This window comes from Anarhichas minor, unplaced genomic scaffold (genome assembly GCF_050575085.1).
Source record: "Anarhichas minor isolate MPS153535 unplaced genomic scaffold, ASM5057508v1 ptg000136l, whole genome shotgun sequence".
Taxonomy (NCBI): Eukaryota; Metazoa; Chordata; class Actinopteri; order Perciformes; family Anarhichadidae; genus Anarhichas; species Anarhichas minor.
Window position 1 is genome coordinate 5,595,778 of NW_027466582.1, and position 14,518 is coordinate 5,610,295.

The window sequence follows — 14,518 nt, forward strand, 5'->3', positions numbered from 1 at the left end:
TCGGAGAGGCATCTCAGTCATACTGTATTTGGAATCTAGATTGTGCCTTTAAATGATAGTGTAGCATCGCTACCAAATGTCACATTCGATGTTCTAGAGGTCTGCCAGCATTACATCCTCATGAGTGTGAGCAGGAAACTTTGTTGCCAAAGCTGCTTGACTGTCCATGGTGCAGATTTACTGAAATGTAAATAGATTTAGGCTAAAACCATGAAGCTGTGCATAGTGTTTATGTTGGATGTTCACAAATTATACAAGGTAACTCCCATACAACCTTTTCTTAATATTTAGTCAAAGATTTAGTGTAGTTCAGGGTAATGCTTAAAGCAATAGCTTGACAGTTATAGAGAATAAGCAAATTCCTATCTTGCCAAGAATTGAATTAATGAAATAATGCCACTCGTGTGTCTGTACATTAGATACAAAGCCAAACAGCAAAGCCTTAAAGAGGGTTATATTCCTGACTATCTCTTAGCTGGGACCAGTAACCTCCTGGAGTTACTAAAATCTAAGTTGCGCTTTGCCAGTTTATGTTGATGGCTGCAGACGCCTCCAGTCGTCTTCTTCAGTCTCTTCCTCCTGAAGACTGTGGGAAACACAACAGAGAAGTTTGGAAGGACTTAATACCCCTGATCTTATAATCACTGGTATTACAATCATCACAGTAATATTTAGCCTTATGAAAACAAACACCGTGGATATTTACTGTCCAATAACAAATACATGCAAAAATAAAGGCTACCAGTAAATGTTTAAAAGAGGCTGACAAAAAAATATATAACTTAATACTTAAAAATTCTTCCACCGCATGTCCACAACTACTTTTGGACTCACAAGTCATCAAATTAAACCGTGTAATGTGAGTCTAAATTTTTCTCAAGAAAAAGCAGAGCAGAAATAACAGCTGTGATGTAATCAAAGCAGTACAATGCAACACATTTAATTATTAGCCTCATATGCAAATGTTTTTTTATTTTTTACCTGGCTGGGGAATTACTGTCTGTCCAAATCGGATCCAAATCCAGTGCGGCAGTGAACAAGAATAGGTGTTAACATAATCCAGAGAAAGTAATGCATATCATTGTGTAAATTTGTATATCTATAAAAATAAGTATCCTATCTCACGAACCATTGTTTCTCTTCGTCTACTCTCAAGTTACTCTAACACCGGAGCTGCCGCTGAACACTTTGAATGAAAGGGTGAGTACTGCATAAATTAATAATAATCTGCACTGGTACATCATGTTTATCCTTTTTTATTTCACGAAGAGCACAACCAATTATTTGAAAAAACTACGGTAGGTTTATCAAAGAGTTTGCTGTCCTGAAACTAATGCTATGGCAGGTTTATTTATACAGCACATTTATACAACAAGGCAATTCAAAGTGCTTCACATAAAAGCATCAAAACATAAGGCAAAAGAAAAATGTGTAAAAATATTGTACAGTCAGTTATATAAATGTAAAAATATATTTAAGCACATTTCTGTTATTATAACTTAAATCCTTTTAATTTAGGGTTAATAAACCCACATTACATTACATTACAGTCATTTAGCAGATGCTTTTATCCAAAGCGACTTACAATTCAGATTCTATCACATTTCTACACCGTAGGCACAGCTACGGGAGCAATTTTGGGGTTAAGTGTCTTGCTCAAGGACACATCGACATGCGACTAGCAGAGCCGGAGCTGGGGATTGAACCGCCAACCCTCTGATTGAAGGACAGCCCTGCTATCCACTTAGCCACAGTCGCCCCATATTACTCTATCAAAGATCAAACTTTTAAAGAAAATAGCAAAGACACATATCAAACACAAGTTATTACAATAACTTTGTTCAAAGCTTAAAATCCTTTCAAGGGTGCGTTTGCACAATCCCACGTGAAGTATTTCACGTGTTTTAAAGCCATGTTTAAAGTAGTCTGTAGTATGTTCTCACAATACATTTCCATTTCAAGTGTAGGGTGGCAGCCAAAGACCTGCTTCTATGACTGTGTGTTTAAGTATCTCATCATTTTGACTTTCTATCTCAGAATTATGACTTTCTATCTCATCATTTTGACTATGGGGATATTTTTATTATTAAGTCTAAGTCTAAGTCTTTTTTTTTTTTTTTAACTGGCGGATTCGCGGGCCACATAAAATGACGTGGCGGGCCGGATTTGGCCCGCGGGCCGGGAGTTTGAGACCCCTGTCTTAGACTATTCACATTCCCACATCAGTCACACATCGTTGTGTGTAAAAAGAAGTTCATATTTTAAGTGGCCAAATGCAGCCTTTCCAGAGCTGCTGTCATGGCTATAAACCCTGAATGTTGGTATATTACAAAGAACCTGCTAGTCATAAAGGCATTGAATATACTTTTCAGCTTCATCTCTGAATTGTAGGTGTCTGTGTCCTCCTCCTCCTCTTCCTCTTCCGGTGAGAATGTGACTGTGAGAAAAAGAAAAGTGGAGTGGACTTTAGACCATTAAATCTTATAATGCTATTCAGTTATATTTAGCTTTATTAAGATGTAAAGACAAGGGACTATTAATGCAATACAACATATGCAAATACATGTGTCTGTAATAATGGCATAAAAGGTTGACCTCTCCACCGCAGCTGCATTTAGTCTGACGTAATGAGTGCGTGTTTGTTTTTGTCAGAAAAAGCAAATCATGAAAAACAACTGAATTTGTGGTTGCTGAAGAGTGCACCCGGGAAAACCCAATTAGTTTATACTGCACCTGCAAGCTTGAGTCATAAAATATAATTAAACATACAAGCAATCAGATCTGCCCTTATTGCCAGTGAAATAATAAAAGTGAACATCTGATTAAATAAAGCTTAATGTAATTAAATAAATGAATATACTCATTGAAGGACCGAGTCTTGCAAAACATTTTACCCACAATTCACAACACAAAAATGCTCTCTGAGCTCCTTGTTGCTTAACGTCCTTTGCTCTCCTTTTGAAGAGGACAATATTTGGGGAAAAGGTCTGTCAAGGAAATTTACTTTGATTGAGAGGAGATCCACGATGCTTTGAATCAGTTTGAGTCCGGAGGATCCCACTCCATGGGAGTTTCCTCATCCTCATGATGGGGGGATTGGAAAGGTCTCACAGAACTACAACACAACAGTTGCACAGAGAGACGTAGAAGTAAATGAGATAGATTAGTGGATTGTGCCCACTCAAACATAAACTCAGGATGACATTAAAGTAAGACATCACTGTGTAAAGTATAGTGGATATGTTTTTAAACTACATTAACCTGTTAGCTCCATGTCCAGCACCAAAAGCAGCCCCCTATCGATGCAAGGAGAAAAAAAGAATACATAAATCTAACTGCAGCAAAAATATATTTATCGGTTAAGAAAAATGTCACTTTAAATGTAAGTAAGTTACATTAGTTACATTAGTCACAAAGTGCTTAACAGGAGTGGAATTATAAGCATAACACAAAGTGACCTTGTAATGTCCTCCCGATTGCCATACAACTTTTGTCGTCTGGGGTCAAAAATGTTATTTAAAGCATAAAGTATAAATTATCAATCAATTCTGTTTTACACATTTAGTCTTACTTCAGTCTAACCCATTACCACAAATTTCCCTTCGTTTTGGAATTTAGGGCCAATAGACCTTGTTTTGACGAATGTACGCTAGCTGCAAATGTTGCTACCACACACAACTATGATTCATTCAGTTCACTACTCCTTCTGCTACCTTTTGCGCAGCACTAGTCCTCCCAAATCCAAAACATGTCACTTCAAACTAAATAGTATGAACCTTACCTGTTGATAAGGAATGGGAAATGTCTCATCACCGTAGATAATTACACCAGGAAGTCCATCAGCGTTATCTACACATTCGATAGATTCGATCTGCAATATCATCAAAACAAGTATCGTAAGATTCCCATAGAGACCAGTTCCACTTCAACAGCAAATTGCATGATTTAATGCTGAATTTCTCTAAATGCTAGCAACAACAATGTTTTAAACAAACTTACGGGGAGTCCATTTACGGGGAGTCCATTTACAGTCGCCATTTTAATGGTTCGTCACTGAATATTTTTACGTTGCAGTTACATGCTGGCGCCAGACCACGTCAGTGTTCAACGTTGTATGAATTAAATGTTACAACAATGTTGAGGATCTTTTTTTTTATTACAGAAGGAAAATCTGTTATTCCAAACTAAAATATGATTTATTTAGAAAATACCACTCGCAGTGAAAAATATCAGTAACTCTCTCCCTCTATAAAGAAATATCAAAACTACTTTTTACACAGCCCTAGTCCTTCAAAATCCCAAATTAAGACTATTTGGACTTCTCTTTCTAACAATTTGTTCACAGGAGTTCTAACAGGGAGTTAGACCTCTCTGTCGGACAACATACTATATATTTCTTTGTCCGTAAATTGATTTTGCCAAAACAGAACCTTCTTTTTTTTTTGAGATCCTTACAAAATCTTGACCTTTCCTTCGTTCATGTGGTCTGCTTTGGTCCTCTGTTTCAGATAAGTACCGTCTCTTGGTTATGATTCAAACCATAGGAACTTCCCACCCTAAATAGAGGATAAGGAATTGTAATGTCATTACAATTCCTTTCACTTCCGCAAATAGTTTCAGGTGCCTTGTTTTTCCTTTATATTGTCTTATTATAGATTTGCCTTATCTAACCTGTAAGGGCCTTGTCCATCACCAGAAGCAGTCTACTCTATAACGGTATCCTGGCCATGCAAAGAAAAGCAAAACAAATACAAAACATGCACTACATAATTTAATTTGTTTTTAATTTAAGACCATATATTTGGACTGTGCATTCCAAACTAAATGGTAAACCTTACTTGTTCAGAAGAAATAGCAAATGTTCTATCGCCATAGACGACCACACCAGGAACTCCGTCTACATACGCTCAGTCCTTAATGACTGGCACTAACGGAACAGACAGCATTGAGTCTGGCAAAAAGTCACCAGAGGAGCTGACCTCGGACCGGCATATTTAAGGTGTTCAGCTACAAACACACTTGATTATAATTCAATAAATTCACCTCCAAATACCTACTCTACCAAATACTTGTATTTCAGCCGAAAATGTTTAAACTTACACGTGTTGTTAATTCTTTGAGGGACTCAATTGTTCTTTCTTCTCCATGCATTATATTCGGTTTCGTTCGACCACGTCACTCATGCTTATTGAATATGATATTATGCTAATTAATGTACAGCAATGTTGACTGTCAAAATGATATTTAAATAATAACATTAAATCTTTTCCCTTGGTTATTTCTGACAACAGTTTTTCAATTGTGTCAGACTTTTTTTATTTTAAAAGGAAGAATCTCTTATCAATTTATCTTATACACTAACTAACTTAGTTTTTTTATAAAAAAAATACGATCCACTGTAAAAATATAAAAGTACCTCTCGCCCTCCATAAAAAAATACCAAAACTAATAACTCCAAAGCAAATTTCCAACTATGTATTCCATATATGCTGATAACACATGATTCAACATATGTTCCCAAACAGAACATTAAATTGTTCATCATTATGCCCCCGAAACCTAAAGAAAAATAAAACGTACCTATTTTCTTGAGACAGAACATGGGTTATTGAGTTTTCCTCTTTTCCTTGGTTCAACATCTCAGCTGTGAGATTGAAAAAAACAGATAGTCCATGCTCGTTGGTTGGATTATATATATCTATTCAACATCTTTTAGAGACATCTTCTGAATTATACTTGTCGATCGTCAACCACTCAAAACAAGGTTAATTTCCTGGAAGTGCTCACAACCTTGGCACAAAGGATAGACAAACATCATGTCCTGTGTTTTTTTTGATTAATATAAGATCAACGAGAGCTCCTTGCTTATGGCGATGAACTGTGCATTTTTCTCTTTACAAAACACAGATGCGCACTGGTGGTTGTGTTTCCGTTAACAAGAGAAAATTTAGTCTGCTAAGAAATATTCACCGCAACCCACAAACCCATATAGTTGGGGAAGCACGTGGGCTGCAACTCTTATCATCTCTTTTGCGTTCCATTTACACAGTTCAGTGTGTAGGTGGTGGTTAGGCTCTGTTATAGTTTCAGTTACAGCTCACAACTTCCAAGACTGCAACCCATTTCTGATCTTTCGGCACAGGCTGAAAATTAACATCTTCAAGAAGGCCTACCCTTCCGCTTAGCACTTACCTAGCATCTACTGTATTCATACTAGCTTATTGCACTTATTGTTTTTATATTAGCTTGTGGCACTTATTGCATTCCTTTGTTTCTGCACTGTACGTTGGCTCTGGTTTATGCTCTTAGATGCTTGTTTGAGGTAGGGACATGCACTTATTACTTCTGGTGACTAGTTGTTCTCTCGAAAACCGATGTTGAATACACTTATTGTAAGTCGCTTTGGACAAAAGCGTCTGCTAAATGACTGTAATGTAATGTAATGTAATCTTTGAAAATTGATGTTGAAATTCACAACTATCCTCCTTTTTTTGCTAATAAACCTGAAGCCAGTCCAAAACAAACATATACTTGACCTAATAAAAACTTACTTGACTTGGATGTTTACCTTCATACGTGTGGTGGGAAAACACTATTCAATAGTACCGAGTGAGTCCTATAATACTGAATACTGAAACAAGAAACATTGAGGAAAGAAGTTTGTCTTTAAAGTATTTATTCTCTGGCCAGAGAAGGCTTCACCGTCATACAGACTGCAGTTCAGTCTGAGGATGAGCCAAGAGGCCTTTTTTGCAAAACATTGTATGTATAATATGCATTGTAGGATGGAGCACAAGTTCAAAATATGCCTATTCGAAAAACCAAAGTTAAACAAACTCACCAAACTGGCACATGTATTTTCAATAAAAACACAAACGTCCTTCAAACTGACCTGTAAAGTAAAGGAAAGGAAATTTTGACATGAAAGCACATGGTGTGGTGAAAGAAGTACTCGTATCCTTTATTCAAGCAAAAGTACTGATAACACAATGTTAAAGTATTTAATTACAAGTAAAAGTCCTGCATTCAAAAATGTTTGGAAGTATTATGAGCTAAATTAACAGTTTTAAAAGTAAAGGTATTTGTATTCAGAAAATCCCTGTTATAAGATAAATTACATTATTTATACTGATGCTTAAGGCTACTTTAAAATCAACAGACAAAAGAATGAGAGACAACAGTGGAGAGCTCGAGAATGCTCCGGGAGAGACATTAATAGAGGAGGTACAGGGTGCCGACAAAACACCTGGCAGAGAGCAGGAGAAGACGATGCCAGGGATTGTCAAAGCGCAGAGAGACCAGGGGGATATTGGACACAAAGATCAGGGAGCTCCCCTGATCTCCCCTACTGTGTTCTCAGCACACAGTAGGGGAGAACCTGCAGGTATTTACATTAGATACAATTGATCAACATTTTCAAGCTGCCCTTTGACACCTTCAGTTACCCCCCCCCCCCCCCCCCCCCCCCCTCTTCCTCCCAGTCATACAAAGACATTTGTCTCTCCTATCTCTGAGAATCTTAAAACCTCCACACTCTCGGGTCAAACTGCACCCCCCCCCCCCCCCCCCCCCCCCCAATTTGGTTGCTTCCTCAGCTATAGCATTGTCCTGTCTAACATTGGATGCAGCATAAATGAATTCACAGTAGAAATGTACTTAGCACACTGAAATATTCTATCACATACGACAGAAAGGGCGTATTCTCATTTCTATTACGCTCAACCTGCAGAGTAAAACCCAATAGAGTCCCTGTGTGTACCTTCATAATAATACAATAATACAACTCCTACAACCTTTCTTTGAATTTCTACAGGATATATAAAACAATATAAAATCAGCAGCAGAAGACGTTGTCAAGTGTCACCCATGCACGTCCTGCTATTTCACACAATCTATCAAAATGTAAAGGAAGCACAAATCATGCAAGTGTTTAATGTTATATGTTATATCAATCCCCTCATATCTGTCACACTTACAGTCACATTTTCTTACAGTATGATCCAGTTGGTAAATAATTATTTCATGATGTCTTCCCTTCACTGAACCCTCTAGTGACAGAATATCTCACATACAAGTAAACCCAAAGGACTCGACACAAAACAGTTCTCATACCCACTAAAGCAATACTTCAAAGGTTCAATGTTTATTGTTATTATATTGTTATAATACATTAATATTATTTGTAGGGGACCATGGACAATATTAAACACAAAAATTATCATTTGATTAGTTTTGTCCCAGAGTTAACTTAATGGTGCAGCATAATAAAGAATTTACACAATAGCTATTCCAAAAATAGGATTTATTATATGTAATTTAATTATATGAAATTGAATTGTGGGTATTTTCTATAAATGTAACTGCTGGGTTCTATTGTAGTATAAACATGATAAGTTGATACTAAGCGTCTGAATTTGTAAGTTGTTTCTACATCAAATTCAATGATTCAATGATATGTTTTTTCAAACCAGTCAACTGAAATGTCAACTTCTGAAAATAATTTCCAAACACAAATCGACCAATTTAGTTAATATTGAGTAAAATGGCGATATTTTTATGGATAACAAGAAAAACTAAGTAAAGTCGATTTTTATTTTTATATTCCAAAATGACAAATATGCTGCAGCATACACTTGTTATTGCAGGAAGTCAAGGGGACTCATGTGTTATCAGCTGCAACTGCGAACAAGAGTTGCTGCACAAAAGCTATTCTGCAGAATACACTTGTTACTGCCGGATGTCAACTGTTCCATATACTGCAGTTCAGTGTGTGGTTGGTGGTTAGGCTCTGTTATAGTTTCAGTTACAGCTTACAGACAACTACCAACACTGACATTTCTGATCTTTCGGCACAGGCTGAAAACTAACATCTTCAAGAAGGCCTACCCTTCCGCTTAGCACTTACCTAGCATCTACTGTATTCATACTAGCTTATTGCACTTATTGTTTTTATATTAGCTTGTGGCACTTATTGCATTCCTTTGTTTCTGCACTGTACGTTGGCTCTGGTTTATGCTCTTAGATGCTTGTTTGAGGTAGGGACATGCACTTATTACTTCTGGTGACTAGTTGTTCTCTCGAAAACCGATGTTGAATACACTTATTGTAAGTCGCTTTGGACAAAAGCGTCTGCTAAATGACTGTAATGTAATGTAATGTAATCTTTGAAAATTGATGTTGAAATTCACAACTATCCTCCTTTTTTTGCTAATAAACCTGAAGCCAGTCCAAAACAAACATATACTTGACCTAATAAAAACTTACTTGACTTGGATGTTTACCTTCATACGTGTGGTGGGAAAACACTATTCAATAGTACCGAGTGAGTCCTATAATACTGAATACTGAAACAAGAAACATTGAGGAAAGAAGTTTGTCTTTAAAGTATTTATTCTCTGGCCAGAGAAGGCTTCACCGTCATACAGACTGCAGTTCAGTCTGAGGATTCAATTCAATTCAATTTATTTTTGTATAGCCCAAAATCACAAATTACAAATTTGCCTCAGAGGGCTTTAAAATATGTACACATTTGACATCCTCTTGTCCCGGGACCCTCACATTGGAACAGGAAAAACTCCCCCAAAAAACCCTTTAACGGGGAGAAAAGAGGAAGAGACCTGTGGGAGAGCAATAGAGGAGGGATCCCTCTCCCAGGATGGACAGAAGTGCAATAGATGTCATGTGTGGAACAGGATAAGTGAATTACAACACATTCAATGTAATTACAACACATTCAATGTAATTACAGCACATTCAATGTATGACAGAACCACGGCAGGAGGTAAGACCTGGTCCAGGTATAACCCGGATACACAGGAACCTGTGAGGCGAGAAAGCACAGACACTCTGGTAAAGAAGCAGGTCAATAATGTGCATTAATGGTATCGGTAATATGAAATAGTAATGCGAGTAATAATAATAGGATGAGCCAAGACTTCAGTTTGTCTCCTGCTCTCAAGCACAATATTTTTGTGTTTAACAATATTAAACACAAAAATTATCATTTGATTAGTTTTGTCCCAGAGTTAACTTAATGGTGCAGCATAATAAAGAATTAAAAAAGTGACACATTTATTGAAACTGCTTAATTTAAACGTTAGCCTGTATTTTCAATCTTTTGTTGAACCAAAGAAAAGAAAATGGATCACAGTTTGTTGTCCTTCATTATTATTGTTATTCACTCACTAGTGGTCCTAAAATGCAACCTGTTCACCCACCGAAATGTGCTTTAGTTCATTGGCATGGACCTTGGCTCCCTCATGAACATTCATGACACTGTAAGTATTCATTGAAAGTAATGATGGGCTGTTTGCTATCATAATGTCAAATACAACTATCAGTGTGCTCCAATATAGTTTTCATCATGTTTAAACCAACCCTAGTTCATAAAAGCTTGCTGCAGTTTTGCAGTCAAGGCGTCCTGTGTTTTTTTTTATTTTACAGCAAATTCCACAAAGGTACAAACTTGTACACAAATAGGCTACAGAGATTTTTTTAGTCAGTCACCTAGTGTTCAATTGGATTTGACACATACACAAGAGGGATATAGTGATAAATGGGTTTATTTAGTTGTGAGCAGCATGACACACTAATCTGACGGAGCTAATGAGGGATTACACTGTACACTGAGGTTAAAAGGTCCCGAACGCACACATACTGCATGTTTATAGGGATACATTCATTTTGTTACATAAACAGAAATACTTTAAGATGTATATCTTCTCAGGAAGATATTATGCAATGCAATTGGGAAAATTAATTTAATTAATTCCTATTAATTTGTTATCAAAATGTTTGCTATCACTGGGAGCCAGGTTAAAGACTTTTCTGTCCCAAACTAGGGTGTTAACAGTTCTCCACTTCACCATCAGGTACTAGCTCTGTCATTGTGATTCTCAATCAGAGTCAAGGACATTTGACTCCATGTTAACACATTTGGCAAGAGGTTTGTTTTATGCTACGTGTTGACAATGAGTGTTATTTCATTAAACCTTGACATATCTTCTTTGCTAATTGGTGAAATTTTAAATTAATCTTGCTAGAATTTCTGCATTTCCTGATGTCGTACGTATACCTCCCAAAGACTCCAAACATTGTCTAACACTCCCTTTAAAGTTACAGTGAGGAACATTTAACTGGTTATGAAACGGTCTCAAATTAATACCGATGCATCTACATGACCTTCATAGGTAAGTGAAACCATCAGCAAGAAGATTGGGTTATTGGTTCTTAATGCTTGTCATTAGGGGCCACCAGGTCGGATTCAGGTGAAATCATGCAGATTCACCAGAGACTCCCTCAGCTCGGACTCCAGCCGGGCCTCCAGCAGCAACCAGCCCGCCGTGGATGGACCCAGATCTGGCTCCTCTGCAGCCTTCGACCTGCAGTTGGAAGCTCCGGCGTAGGAGGAGAGCTCTGCGCCCGGCAGCAGCGTGTCTTCTCCCGGCCAGGAGCTGAGCTTCTCCTCGCTGCTCCGCCGGTTTCCTGCCGGTCCCTGCTTGGAGCAAACACAGACACCATGCTGCTGGAGACCCGGGCTGTATTGCTGGGCCTGCTGGAGGGAAGTGAGGCACTGGAGAACTAGAAACCAGGACTATCCAAACAAAGGCAAACTATCTCTCTCACACTCCCTATTATTATAAAACATCCCAAATGAAAGCTTTTTTTTATTTTTATTGAAGACTACCTATTATACTCAAATAAGTGCTTGTATCGAGATCTGATTGGTCCACAGGTCCCTCCCCTACGATGCTACAACCAGCACCTCCTCTCTCTGCGGCTCACAAACAGCACGCAGTTGCAGCCACCTCTAGTGGAGAAACGGCAACTTCACCTTGACTTCGCAAAAAGCCAACACTGTCCTGACAGTGTGATAAAGGTCGTCTCGTGAATGTGATTTGAAGTTGGCTCATGAAGGAGATGTTGAAGGGCTTTAATTTTGAAATGCTACTTCAGAATGCCCTGGTTCTGTCTGAGTGACACCTTGAGGTGGTCTGCTATTAACCTGTTGTGAAAAGATTTTGTAACTATGCACCTTTTCCTCTAAAGTCTAATCTGAAATTAGACAAATTGTCTCATGAATGTGATTTGAAGTAAACTCATGAATGAGATTTTGAAGGGCTTTAAGGACGACCGACCATGTGGGCGCATGTGATTAATGTGCATGACTTTTCGCACAGTTCCTATTTATCAGCTGCAGGTTCATTGATGCTCTCAGACAGCAGTGTGTATTTTGGGGTGTTGTAATATTAATCTCGTTCTCTCTCTCTCTCTCTCCCTCTTTCTCCCTGCCACAGAGGTGTGGAGCAGTCGCATTCAAAAGGTCGGAGCAGAATGCCACGCAAGTTTGCATGCTGGGTAAGAACGCTAACTGACCTGAATACCACTGTGCAAGAGGTTTGTTAATGTGCTGCTGTGTACAGCCAACTGCAAAACTGACGGTGCGAACATGTTTCTATACCTTTGGTAACAGCGCTTCAGGCTGTCGCTGACCTTTGGCACTGTGTAATCTCTCTGCTGTGTATGCTCTCCGCTGTTCAGTCCTTTTGTTGAATAAAAATGGGCCTCAATACAGTAAGTTTCACTCCAGGCGTGTTTTTAAAGTAGTGTCTGGACTGGAGACGGTAAAATGTAGCCGTTTATCATAATCTCAGACCTTGAAATGTAGCATATTCTTTTTTTTTTTTTTTTGTTTTTTTTCAATATTGGTGTTAAGATTGTTTAAAAGTTCCCTGAAGAAATGCTGAAGTGTCAGCCTCAAAACTCCCACTGACCTTGTCGGCTCTCTGATATCTTTCCCTCATTCTGAGAATGAGAGTCTTACCTCCTTTTGTTTGATAACGGCTTTGTTCACATGTTCTGATTTATTAAAGTCCCATACAGACAGACAGTATGATATATTTTCCGGTGGCACTGTTGCTCTCCTTCATACTGGTAAAGGCTGTTTCCCACTCTTAATGATTGTGGGGCTGATTAGAATTACGATTTGGCCGCACTACGAACAAGCCAACCAAAGCGTTTTAAATTAATGTCCACTTCTATTTCGGTACATGACACACTTTTGCTCCTATGGGATTTGAGGGGATTGCTTAGTGACGTCATCTGTTGATCAAAGCGACAACACAACAAAAATACATTGAGTACATAACCATGGTACATTTTCACTGAATAACCACGCTGTACATCGTGTCCCCTCTGCTTCTCACAGTTTCTCACAGCCTGTGTCTTTTATCTTAACGCTCTTTGTCTCATGATTCCTTGCAATCGACTTCTTGCCTATGAAATGTGATGTTCAAGGCTGTGTGTCTGTGTGTGTGTGTGTCAGTACTTTGGTCTGCATGTGACTGTTTCTCAAGGGAACATTCCCGGGGAGAAAAATACATAAAAAATGGTTCTCGCTCTGCATCCTTCATGATAGCGTGCATGCAAAGACAGACGGTCTCAATTACTTACATTCACCTAATTGGATTCATTTTAATTGATATGTTCTTTTTTTCAGCCACAGGAAAGCCTTTGTGTGTGTGTGTGTGTGTGTGTGTGTGTGTGTGTGTGTGTGTGTGTGTGTGTGTGTGTGTGTGTGTGTGTGTGTGTGTGTGTGTGTGTGTGTGTGTGTGTGTGTGTGTGTGTGTGTGTGTGTGTGTGAGAGACTTTTAAGGACAAGAGGGACAGAGTGTTTTCAGTCTCAAACAAATGTTCAGTTCATCCGAGTTAAAACTGGTTTATAGGAGACTCCGCAGACCACAAATAGTGAGGGGATGAGTATAAGTATGACTTTAAGGCTTCACTTGGAATTGATACACACATCCTGTTTGGATGAGTTCTGGATACAGTTGGTGATCATACAGTGGTGCTTGCTTTGATCCAGAACACATTTTGTTTTATTTACCTTTTAAGCAGAATAAGTTTAATATACTGTTAGAATCTGCTCCCGCGACATTATGTTACTTATTCAGTGTGCCTGGCAACAAGATTACCTGGAAACACAATTAGTGCTGAAACAATGAATGGATTCATTTATCAATTGAGAATCTATGGAGTCATATAAAATTCAAATTGCTGTCTTTTCTCTACTATCTATACCATTGTAACTTAAGCATCTACAGGTTTTGGACAAAACAATCATAAACATGTCTGGGACATTTTGATGGCCGTCTTTTGCTACTTTTCATTATTTTCTGACATTTTATAGATCAAACAATTAGACAAATAATTGAAATAGATAATTATTCCAAGCCCCACACACACAATACAAATTAACTATTTTGCTCCGCACACAATTTTGATGCACCTCTTCTCTGTAAATGCAAAGTCTGTTCAGATTTTGATCATATTTGTTGCAGAGATACGTGTGTGTGTGTGTGTGTGTGGAAGGTATGACTCTGTCCGTCCCCCACTGACCTGATCGCGAGCTCGTGTCCGTGAACACAAAGCCCCCGCGGTCGTTCACACGAATCCTATTGGTCTGCCGTCGCTGGAGCAGCGTATGTAGCGGAGTGTGCAAGCGAGCTCCGGGCGGAAA

General features: G+C 38.4%; 1 long non-coding RNA gene across 1 annotated transcript; it reads right to left on the minus strand.

Moving 5' to 3' along the window:
• Nucleotides 1-1,240: 1,240 nt before the first annotated feature.
• On the minus strand, nucleotides 1,241-5,924 carry LOC142942022 (uncharacterized). Its single transcript, XR_012951548.1, has 5 exons — nucleotides 5,581-5,924; nucleotides 3,782-3,871; nucleotides 3,262-3,296; nucleotides 3,005-3,115; nucleotides 1,241-2,437 (listed from the first exon to the last, which is right to left on the minus strand). It is a non-coding gene; the product is annotated as an uncharacterized LOC142942022 (long non-coding RNA).
• Between the last annotated feature and the right edge of the window lie 8,594 nt (nucleotides 5,925-14,518).